The following is a 12,639-nucleotide window of genomic DNA, read 5'->3' on the forward strand; positions in this document are numbered from 1 at the left end:
CGCCAATTTTTGTTTGTTGAGCGGCCACTGCACTACCTGTACTGGTTTATCTGATCTCCAATTCAGCTTCCAGGTAGGGCGCTCATCAGTGACCGCTGCCCGAAAAACCTGGGGAGCCACTGGGAGGTCAGTTCGGGCTCCCCATTGGGCCAGGAGGTCTCTCCCCCACAGGGGTTCCGCATAGTCTAAAATGAATGGGCACACCGAAGCCAATTGCCCATCCGGCCCCGTAATTTGCACAACGCTCTTCGATTGTCTGGCCAATTGCAAGCCCCCTACACCAGGAACGTGCCCTGGCGCGTTTTGCAATTCCCAATGTGACGGCCATTCCCAGGAGGGAATGATCGTCACATCTGCCCCGGTGTCCAACAAGCCCTGAAGAGGCTTGCCCTCTCCCCCCTTGGAGATGTAGCAATTAAGATGTGGTCTTTCCCGCCCCAGGACTTGGGCCCACGCGACAGTTGGATTGGCGTTCACTGCTGGTGGACGCCCAATGGCCCAAGTCATCTCAGGGACAGGGATCGCTTGCGCGATCACCTGTCCTTTGGGCAGGAAAATGGGGGGTTGGACACAGTGCAGCCCCACGGCGAACTGTCCCAGGTCCGATGGTAGGAGACCCGGGATGATGTTCACCTCATGTGGCGTGTGTCTTGTGTCCCCGACAACGACGTACTTACACCTTATCCGCCCCCAGTTACCTGGGCACTCTGGGTCAACTGACACGAGTCGAAAATTGGAGTCCTTAAGGTGGAGAGGCTCCGTCAGCTGCAACCTGAAGGGTTCAAAGGCAGAAAAGGTGGTTAGAGTCGGTGTTGGCTGGGAACATAAGTGGATGTCAAGTCCGGTTTAGAAGTGTCATCATTGGCGAGCGGCGGTCCCTGATTCCTCCCCTCCCTGCGAGATGTTATTTGTCCCGCCTTATTTTTGTCTTTGCACAGGGGGGAACTGCGCTGCGCTGTTAGTTTTTTTGCGGGACTGCCCCCTTTTGTCCCTGCCCCCTCTTGAATTCATAAAACTCCCGCCTCAGCGGGCAATCGGGCATCCAGTGCCCAAGCCTGCCGCACAGGTGGCATGGTGTGTTGGTGGCGGATGGTCCGGGGGTGGATGAACGGCTGGTGGCTCCGGCGAAAGCGTCTTCTGCTGGCTCTTCGGCGGCGCTGACTCGGGGCGGCGGTGGTCTTTTCCTCTCTCCCTCTCTTGATGGCATTATCCGGACTTTCCGGGCGCACACTTCCAGCAGGTCGTGCAGCGAGGGGGACGGGTGCACCGGGAGGCTGAGGATGGCGTCTCTGCACGCGGTGTTGGCGTTGGAGGACGCCACCTCTTTGATGATGTGCTCCCGGGCTACTTCGTCCGCCACTTGCTGCTCAACCGCTTTTCTCAGTCTCTTGACGAAGTTGAGAAACGACTCCTCTGCGCCCTGGAAAATCTTTGAAAAAGAGAGGGGAGGGGCCGCCCCCGGCAGCGCCAGGAATGCCTTCTCGGCCACTCGAGCAGACTCCCGGAGTGCCTCCTGGGGTAGGGTACTCGCCTGCGAGTACCCATCCGCCCAGTTCCCGGTCCCCAAGAGCTGGTCCACGGCCAGGACATTGCCTGTGAGGTCTACCCCTGTATGGGGCTGACCCCACAGGCCTGGGAGAGCCTCTGTCACTCCCCTCTTCCAGGCCACCTCCCACATGGCCCGCTCAGTTGGATTGAGCAGGCACGTGAAGAGGCGCCGGATGTCATAAGGGGTGACATCGGCCTCGGTGAATGTTGCCTGCAACACTCCCCGGAAATACTCACTGTCCCGGCCGTAGTCTTTTTGGGTCTTGACCAGCTCTTTGATTTGGGAGTGGTTGAGGGGGACCCACTGTCGACGCACCCCACCATCCCCCTCAGGGTGGTAAACGACCGGGGCTGCGGATGGAACGGCAGCAGGCCCCGGTCCCCGGCCCTTGACCCCCACCCCCCCGCCCCCCCGGACCCCGGACCATGGGAACCGGAAGGAGGAGCGTGGGAACCGGAAGAGAGGGAGGCAGGGGCGTGACTGGGAACCTGGGCAGGGAGGTCCGATGTTGAGGGACCCTCCCAGGAGGCGGAGTCAAGAGGTAGGGCACAGTGATCAACAGAGGGTGGAGCAACAGGGGGTGGGGCCATGGGAGGTGGTCTGGGAGGGACCAGAGGAGGAGCTACAGTGGGAAACGGGGGAGGAGAAATGGGTGGGTAGGTGGGAGGAGGAGTGGGAGGTACTGAGGAGGGGTCTGGGAAGGAGGAGGGACTGGAAAAGGGGCAGGGTGAAAGGGCAGGACATTGGGAGTGGCTGAGTGGCAGGAAAGGGTTGGGGTTCTGTAAGAAGGGGTTCTGGGAAGAAGGTAGGGGTTTTCCCGCCAACCCAGCCATGCGGTCGCCTCCATCTTGGGCTCCCTGGGAGCCATTTTGAGTCATTGGAGGCAACCGGGGACAAACTGGGGATTTAGCAACTGGGGAATAAGAACTTGGGGATCTAGAAACCGGGGACTGCGAACAAGGGGGTCTAGAAACTGGGGATTTCGGGACGGGAACTGGGGAAGCAGGAGAAGATGAGGAGCCCCTAGGAGTCTGGCCAGGACTCCTAGGGCGGGGGGACGAGGAATTCCGAAGGGGGCCAGGGGACAACTGGATCCCCTGCGCCTGGCTGGAAGGGCGAGCTGCACCCTTCAGAATCCCAGACTTGTTTTTAGGGTGACGGGGAGGAGGGTTAGGGGTAGAGGGAACCGAACTTGAACCGGGGGGACAACTAAACGTAACTCTTGGTCTCTCTGAGTCCCCTTTCGCTCTCAAAATGTTTCTAACTTGAGTTGCTAAAAATGCCAATTGGGAGAGCGAGGCGTCCCCTGACCTAACCAACTCCGAGAGTCTCTTAGAGACTCTCCGCCAAAAGGCAGGATCCTTGATCAAGGCAGGGGAGACCTCGGGGAACTCAGAGGAGATCCACTTAATTAATTTTTTAACTTCTTTTTTATCAAATGAAACACCCCCTCCAACAAGGACACCCGCAACTTGGAAAAAGAGCCCTTTCTGGACTGCTGAGAGCTTAGCACCCATAGCTCTGTGAGATGTTATAAATCAGCAGCCGCAGCTAAGCCCTCTCCGCACCAGCTAAGGAAAACGAAAAAGCGAAAAGGGTGCCACCCACCGGCCCCCGTCTGGATACTAAGGGGAAGGTGATGGAACACCAGGGGGAAAAGAGAGGGGACAGGGAGAGCGACGGAACACTCACCAGTCCGGGGGGTGACAAACGGAAAACCGGGGCGGAGAAGGTCCTGCAGCAGGGACGACTCCGGGTGCTGGAGCTGCCGTCCGGAGTCCCCGGGGAGCGCTGCCTCAGGAGTGAGGTCTGCTCAACCTCGGGGTAGTTCCGCGTCCAAGGGATTTTGTAATCCTGCCCGTGGGGTCCACGCGCCGATGGTCTTCCAAGCTCTACTGACCCTCAACACCGGTCAGGAGCTGTCTGGAGAGGGGCCCCACGTTGGGCGCCAAAACTGGAGCAGCGGCCAGAAGATGAATGAATGCCCAGGCTAGGAGAAAAGTCCAGCCGGCCTCCAGCCAATCGGGCACTGCCCAGACTCGAAATCCGGGCCCTGTGCCCAAGCGATGTTGAGCTTGAGGGCAGTTGGTCGCGAATGGAGAGACTCCAAAGCTGCAGGCGTGGAAGAAAGGGCGACTCAGAGCTTCTGGGGGAAGGAGATTTTATTGGAAGAGGTAGGGATGGACCAGGGAGCCGAAGTCTAAGCCCCGAGGCAAGGAAAAACCCCGGGTTATAAAGGGATGGGGAGGGGTTTGGGATAACAAATCAGGAAAGGGGTAGGGAGGGTACAGCTGAGACTGACAACTAAGGGAAACCAACAGGACAGGGTTTTGGGTGGGGCCCTGGCCCCTGAGCCAATCACCCGACACCCCAGCCAGAAGCTTCTGGAAAAAGGGGCAGGGGTGCCGAGTGACAGGCGGGTGGCCAGGGGAGGGGAACATACGAGATACATTAGGGGGACCATGGAAACGTGGGAGGGGTACAGTAATTGACAAGAACTGGAACTTGGGCAGAACCATCAACTTAACAATAAGGGGGGAACAGACCTGTTTGGAAATGAACCCCAACAGTAGCTCTGCTAGTAAGTAAGTATGCAATAAGTTTCTGCAAAGAATGTAAGGTTATTGGAAATCATTAGGACAAGTGGGTCTACTGATAGAATAAAAATTTAACTTAGTTTAGCATCTTCTTAAAATTGTTCTTTGCACAAATTAATTTGCACACATAAATAACAGATACAGAAAAGAAATGAAAAAAAAGGCATATAGGTAAAGAAAAATATAGAATGAAAATAAGTAACACAGGTTTGGAGGGGAATTAAATATTGGCAAATGGACTCCATTAAAATAATATAACTTGAGGGTTTGAAAAAATACATGAAAGGCAAAACCCACCCCCCAACAACAAAGAAACCCTAAAACCCACAAAAAACCCTAAAAACCCCCGAACACCCCCCCCCAAAAAAACCCCAAAACTCCAAAAAAAACACCCCCAAACAAAACCAAAATTATAAAGAAGCAACAAAACACGTGTATTACCCTTTTCGCAGGTAATTCTCCTTTAAACCACTGAAATGTATTTAACATCTGTTTGGAGATATCTTTGGAATTAATAAATTATTTTACTTAATTATGCTGAAGTAAACTGGGATAGATAATTCTAAGAAAAACAATTCTTTTATACATATGCAGTGTGTTTTCTAATGTTCTTCACTTTGGTGTTTTTTGGTGTTTTATTTGGTGCAGAAGACACCACATGGCCTACTCCAGATGACACTGAAAGGCAGGGACTGTTTCACTTTGATTTGACTGGGGTGGGACAGGTGTACAAATGTGGTGGCATATGTCTAGTTTGCTGATGTTACAGCAAGCACAAAAATGTTGAATTTAGTAACAAGGGAAATGTTAATGCAAATTCAGAATTCGCATCAATTTTTGACACAGTAACCCTAAATTTAATACAAAAATTAGAAGTTATGTCCCTAAGTGCTACCTTCACAGGCATAGGTTTGTCATCTGAATCAAAAGTTGGAAAAGAGTGTGAAGAGCTGAAGAAAAGCTGTGAGCAAATTGAAAGCTGTTTGTTCCTCCAGAGACTGAGGCAACAAAAGGACCCTCATGTTTGGTCTTCTACAGGCCCCTGATAAACAGTAGCTGGTTGACAAAGCTTTCTTGCTTCAGCTGCAGACAGCAGCAGGTTCCGGTCTCTTGCCCTTCTGGGAGACTTCAACCACCCAAACATCTGCCAGGAAAGTAGCACAATGAGCTCTAGGGAATCCCGGAGACTCATGGAATGTGTGGTGGGTAACTTCTTAAGCCAGATAATAGCTTAACCAGAGGGGATATGATACTGGAACGGATGGTCACCAACACTCTCAGCTAATCAGGGACACCAAGACTGGAGGCAGCCTGGGCTCCAGTGATCATTAACTGGTAGAGTTTGCAGTCTTGAGGGACCATGGCTCAGGCAAACAGTAAATTCAGGACCCAGAATTTAGGAAAACAAAATTCCAGCTGTCCAAGGAGATAGTCAATGGAACATCCTGAGAATCTACTCTTAGGGACAAGGGAGGAGAACAGACCTAGCAGCTCCTTAAAGGGGCTCTGCCATTATTGAAACAACCAGTGGTCTAGAGGCACAAGAAATCAGGCAAAGGAAGGCAAGAGACAGGCATGGCTGAGTTGGGACCTGCTGGTCGAACTTTAGGGCAATAAGCAAATGTAGAGGAGGTGGAAGCAAGGACAGGTATCCTGGTAAGAGTGTGGGAATGATGTAGCAGTTGTGTAGTGAGGGAACAAGGAAATCCAAGAAGGAGCTGCAGCTGAACTTGACAACTAATACAAATAACAAGAAGGGTTTCTATGGGTAGGTTAGACAGAAAAGGAAGATCAAAGCAGGTGTACACCCACCCGTGCCTCACCTCCAAAGAAAGAGGCTGTCAAACAACAAATGAGAAGGCTGAGGTACTCAGCAACATTTTTGAATCAGTCTTCAATGGCAACTTCTCTTCCCATACTTCTTGAATGGGTGGATTGCAAGACAGGAACTGAGGGAACCAAGTCCTTCCACTGGAAGTGAAAATCATGTTAGTGGCCACATGAGGAAGCTGATGGCACATGCATCTATGGTACCTGATAAGATGTATCCTAGAGTCCTAATGGAACTGACTGATGTACTTGTCAAGCCATTCTCCATGATATTTGAAAATTTATGGCAATCATGTGAAATCCCTATTGATTGGAAAAGGGAAAGTTTGTACATACCTTTAAAAAGGGTAGAAAGGGAACTACTGACCTGCCACCCCTGTGTCTAGAAAGATCATGAACAGATCCTTCTAGAAACTATGCTAAAGCACATGAAGAAGAGGGAAGTGAATAAGGACAGTCAGCATGGCTTCACCAAGGTGAAGTCCTGCCTAACCAACTTAGTCATCTCCTATGGCAGAATTACTATGTCAGTGACCAAGGGCTGTAGACTTCTGTAAGGTCTTTTACATGGTCCTACACAATATCTTCTGTAACTTGAAGGAAACATTTGACAACTGGATTGTTAATTGGACGAGGAATTGACTAGAGAGTCAGTCCAGAGGGTAATACTTAATGACTGTGTTCTGATGAGCCTTGTGAAAAGTGGTGATCCTCAGGAGTCTGTATTGGGGAAAATGCTTATTAATGTCTTCATTAATGACACAGACAAAGAGATTTAGTCCACACTCAGTAAATTTACAGATGACACCATGCTGAATGGTGCAGCTGACACTCCTGAGGGACAGATGCCATCCAGAGGGACCTGGACAAGCTTGAGCAGTGGCCCATGGGAATCCCATGAGGTTTAGCAAGGCCAGGCTCAGGTGCTGCACCTGGGTCAGGGCAATCCCTGGTGCCAGCCCAGGCTGGGCATGAACAGATCGAGAGCAGCCCTGCCCAGAAGGACTTGGGGGTGCTGTGGGTGAGAGCTGGACATGAGCCAGCCATGGGCACTCCCAGCCCAGAGAGCCAAGTGTGTCCTGGGCTGCACCCAGAGCCCCTGGGCAGCAGGGCAGGGAGGGGATTCTGCCCCTCTGCCCCGCTCTGCTGAGACCCCACCTGCAGAGCTGCCTCCAGCCCTGGGGTCCCAGCACAGGAAGGACATGGAGCTGTTGGAATAAGGTAGAAAGAGACCCATGATGATCAGAGGGAGGGAGCACCTCTCCTTTGAGGAAAGGCTGAGAGAGCTGGGGTTGGTCAGCCTAAGGAAAATAAGGGTATGGGTTGACCTTTGAGCAGAATTTAAGTACCTGAAGGGGGCTTGTAAGGACACTGGCGAGGGACTTTACAAGGGCATGTGGTGCTAGGACAATGGAGGAATGGCTGTAAACTCAAAGACAGTAGATTTACTCTTTACCTGCTGTTCTGTCTGCATTTTCTCAACATTTAGATACTTCTACATTTCTATACCATTATGACCCTTAACTTTCAATAGTAGTTGATAATTCCAGTTGGGTTTGGAGCTTCTTACTCCAAACCCAACAGTACTCTTCTTACTGCGCTTTCTCTAAATGTCTCTTTGTTAGAATAACTATTAGACTTATGAGTAAGAAGTAATGAGTGATGGTACTTCAGGATGTGCTGAAAAAATCCATTGACTTTGACAATTCCTAATTCTAATGACAATTATGCTTAAGAAAGATGAAAAAAATTAATGTAATAGATTTTCTAATGCTTTACCCAGTCAAACTTTCATAGTTTCTGACATTCTACTTGGAAAAATATTGAATGGATTAATATATTCAACTATTAAAGACATGTTTCCAAGTACTCAAACATTTCCACTTTCCAGCTGCTCAAAAACAAATAAACTCCCTCTTGTGCTTACAGTACACCTTGACTGCTACTAAGATTTCTAAGTGTCTCTCCCTCATTTTCATGGATCATTTATACATATTTATCCTTCTTAATTTTTTTCTTTTGTGCTACTTTCTCCATCCTGATAATTTTATGTTGTTTGTTAACCTTCTTAGAGTGTCATTACCTCTCTTTCACAATGAAATGTCTAGGGTTGAAGAGATTTCCCAGAGTCAAGAGAGCTAGAGAACTAGAGGAAAAAGAATTCTTATTGTGTTATTCCAAGTTGTGATGTACTGTTTTTGAATATTACACACCAAAATTATATTACGGTCATCTAAGAGGCTGTCTAAAGCATCAAACTTTTAAAAGCATCTTGTCTTGCAAAAGAGCCAAAGCAAAGAAAACTTGAAAGAATCAAGTTTATCCTTGAATAGCAAATATGTGAAACTCGAAATTGAATGGCTAATTCAAGCTACTGTTCTGTGTCCCTGCTACAGAGCATATTCCATTAACATACATCCCATCATCTTCTGACCTAAAGAGATCTGCCACAAAGTGAAATTTTTGTGAAGGAACCATTACTTCTATCAAATTTGTGAGTTCATTTTGAGAGTTTTCTGGCAGTCTTTGCAGATTTTTTCCTGAAAGTCACAAAGTTAATATAAAATCAGTAAGTAGGAAGAATCATCTGATCCTGCAAAAAATGATGCAATAATTTAGTAAATTCTAGCCAGAGAAGATCATACTTGTTATAGAAATGATGCTGTCACAATCCTTCTCAACAATGATTTCACTCAATCTTCACAATATAAATTTTCTTTCAACTGGACTAAGATAAATATAAATGAGAATGCCTAGTAATATCAGTTATGCCATGCTGTGTGATTAAGAATGCTCTAATAAAACTAGCTTTTGAACTGCCAATGAAGACATCTTTGTGTTTAAATAAGGAGTGATAACCTCAAAACTTTATTTCCAAATTATATTAAAAGTCTTTTTCTGCTGTTGTCTGTCTGGAAATGTAGTTAAACACCCTTCAGAAAAAAATTTGTATTTTGGTATGCATGTATAAAATATCATATATCTATATAATGTTTTTAAATAGTGTGGATGGATTCATCCCTAGTTGTATCTGCCTTGTTAAATCTTTACTATCTATAGGTCTGTGTAGGAGAGACATACCTACAAAAAGTACAAGGACAAGCAAAGAAAAATGAAAATATGAAATAGGAAGGCAAGGATTTATCTGTCTCTATCCTTTATAAATTATTTAATCTTAAAATAATTTGGGGTGGGTTTTTTTTTTTTTCTGATTAAACTTTTATTTGAAGACCCCTCTGAAAGTGTCATCATCTGTGCTGTTTTCATAGACACCTTTCTAGAGGTGTCTATGAAAGCAAACATCTTTGGGGTTTGGAGTTTTTTCTTCCTGTTACTCTGCCTTCTTCTTATCATCAACACATCATCAGCAAAGCAAAGGTTTTCCCTATTTGTCTGATTTTGATCCATATATTAATTTTTGCTGTGAAGAACTACTCCTACTTCTCAGGTCATCCTTCTTTAACTGAATATATCACAATGTCATTAAAATACCCAAAGTGAGCTTTTCTAACATCATTCTTTCAGAAAATTTTGTCTTGATATTGTTCTGCTAATAAAAAGAACTGATTAGCTTTCTCTTCAGTATCAAATTTTATTTTTATAAGGCTTAGTTCAAGGTAAATACTAAATATATAATTTTTAACTTTTGTGAATTCTGTCAATCATTCAGATTTGAATTTTGAATTTTGGGGAGTAGTGCGGATAAATATGTGTTATGAACTAAAATAAGAACACAATATTTTTTTGTCCATTTGAAAACAAAAGAGAATTTCAATTATAGTCTTTCAAGACAGAAAGCCAGTTAATTAAATGTGCTACATTTCTTAATCATCAGTGCAAACTCTGTAAATTAGACAGAATAACTAAAAAGAGAAAAAAAAGATATAGTTTCCAAGGTTGGATAACACTTCTTGTTGCAAATGGTGCATGTGTAAGACTTTTATTAGGCATTTAATATAGCTGGATCCTACTGTTCCATCTGCTCATTACTAGTTAAATAAAGGATGTTAATGTTAAGACTGACTACTTAATTAGCACTATCTACTTTATGATGAGATGCCAGCCTACCAGCAGCAAATGAATTGTGAAGATGAGATTCAAATAAAATAATTAGGTTGTCTCATAAAGCTTGAGGCTGATATTTAGGCAGGTTCTCATGATCATAAAAACTCTGAACACACATAGGCAGAGCAAACAGAGTGTGATCTAGCCATGTCATATATACTTAAACCAAAAATTGTTTTAGGAAACATGTTTGGGAAATTTTATGATCCACCTCAAGGTGAAATGAACGCACATTAGTGCTTAAATATAGAAAGAAAATTTAACTAACTGTATATTGGGCTGAATCTAACCACATTAGGCTATTTGACATGGAATCTATCAAGATGCGTCATGGTTTCCTTATATACACTTCATATAATCAATTATAGAATTTTAGAATGGCTTCGGTTGGAAGGGACCTTAGAGATCATCTCATTCAAACTCCCTTGCCATGAGCAGAAACAGCTTTCACTAGATCAGGCTGCTCGGAGCCCCATCCAGCCTGGCCTTGAGCACTTCCAGGGATGGGGCATCCACAGTTTCTCTGGGCCAGGGCCTCACCACCCTAACAGTAAAGAATTTCTCCCCAGTATCTAAATCTATCCTCTTTCAGTTTAAAGCAATTGTCTCTTCTTCTATCATTGCATACCCTTGTAAAAAGTTCTTCAGGTTTTATGTAGGCCCTCTTTAGATACTCCATTCTCCTTCAAGGCTGTATTTGAGCCTGCAGTTGCACCAAGCTGGGTGCAGGATTTTGTCCTTGTTGAGGTTCACATGGGGTCAACTCAGAACCTTCATGAGGTTCACATGGGGTCAACTCAGAAGCCTGTCAGGGTTCCTTTTGCTGACATTCCTTCCCTCCAGCAAGTGGATTGCACCACACAGCTTGGTATTTTCAGTAAACTTGCTAAGAGTGCACTGATCCCACTGTCTGTGTTACTGAAAAAGAAGTATAAGAGCCACTCCCAATGCCCAACCCTGAAGAATGCCACTTACCATGGATGTCTACTTGACAATGAGTCATTGACAGCAGCTCTTTAAGTGCAACCATCCAGGTAGTTTTTTATCCATCTGTCAAATTCATGCTTCTCCAGTTTAGAAATAAGGATATCATACTTGCAATTAGCACCAATCCTGAAGTCAGTTTTATGGGGTACCTCAGCCCAATCGTGGGTCCATCCCCTGGCCCAGCTCTGCTGCCTAATAGTGGGCCCAGAGCTTGGGATCCTGAGTGCTCCCATTCCAGGATGACTACAAGACAATGATGATGAATTTTACTATCTCAACATCAAATGAAATCTCATTCCCTTGCAAGAATGTATTCTGCCTCTGACATCCTCTTTCAGCCAGTTTAATCCCTTCTTGTAGCTTGGCCTTCTTACTGTCAGGTCATTTGTGCCAGATCACAAAGTAAACAACTGAATAGATACAATTAGAATTTCCCTTAAAATCTTCTTGGAGAGTGTTACAAGTGTTTAATACACATTACATCTTTTCAGAAAAAGAGCAGTCTGACACACCAGGAGCCTTGTATTTGAGGATTTTTGAAGAGTTTTGTGCAAAATTCACAGAAGCTGAAGAATCTCAGGATAAATACCTCTAAACAAATGCTCAACTGACTTTGAAAAATCCCTCTGTTGCACAAGAAGTTATTAACTTCAGAAAAAAAATGTTTACCGAATGTAAGAATGGCATCTTACCTCACTATAGTACTGTCCATCATGGCTGGCAAAGGATGTGCAGTGATGTAGTACAACTAAATACAAACCAGGGATTTTGTCTTTTATAGGACTTTTCACCCTGGTAGGACACAGTTAACTGGAAGAAGAAACAGGAATAATTCTGCATCAGCAGTTTCTCTCTTAAATTTGAGATTTAAACTGAAATTTTAAATCTCAGAGATGGAAATGATAAAAATTAAAATTTGATGCAATCTATTTTCTTTTATTTCAAATCCTTCACTAGAAACTTTTGTAAAATTAAAAACATTTCAACTAAATAAAAACATACCCTAAATTACACATTTATTTGGTGTGAATTGTCTTTTTGCATTGAAGTCTCTCACGATGTCACCATGCCTTAGATCTTCACATCTCATATTCCTTTTTGTTCTGCATTCCTAAAAAAATCCCAAATTTAGTAAAAAAATAAATAATTTAAAATATAATAAATTATATAAAAAATATTACATTCATTGGTTCCTCATGGTAATCTTTCCTTTGTACAATACATCAGTCAACTCTGCCCACTCCAACCCATTTAGATTCAACTCAATTAAGCCTGAAAATCTGAATTGGAAAGTGGTAAATATCTCATTGTACAATAAAGTATTGCTAGGATGAAAGTGCTATCCCAGGATGATTTTTTTCACCTCTCAGTATCATTGTTAGTACATTTCAAAACGATTTAAATGTTTCTTGAGGAAGTTTCCCATATAGGATAGAATTTCTAACAGTCTAACCACTGAGTATGTGCCCATTCTGAGAGAGTGATAGAAGGTTTTAACATGAGAAGATTGAGGGATTCTTCTTTAAATGACATTAAAGTTAACAGTTAAGCCTTCTTAATGTCTTGCACTTTAAAAAACTGTATTTATAGATGGTATTACTGCTGTGAAAT

This window comes from Molothrus aeneus, chromosome Z (genome assembly GCF_037042795.1).
Source record: "Molothrus aeneus isolate 106 chromosome Z, BPBGC_Maene_1.0, whole genome shotgun sequence".
NCBI classification, from domain to species: Eukaryota; Metazoa; Chordata; class Aves; order Passeriformes; family Icteridae; genus Molothrus; species Molothrus aeneus.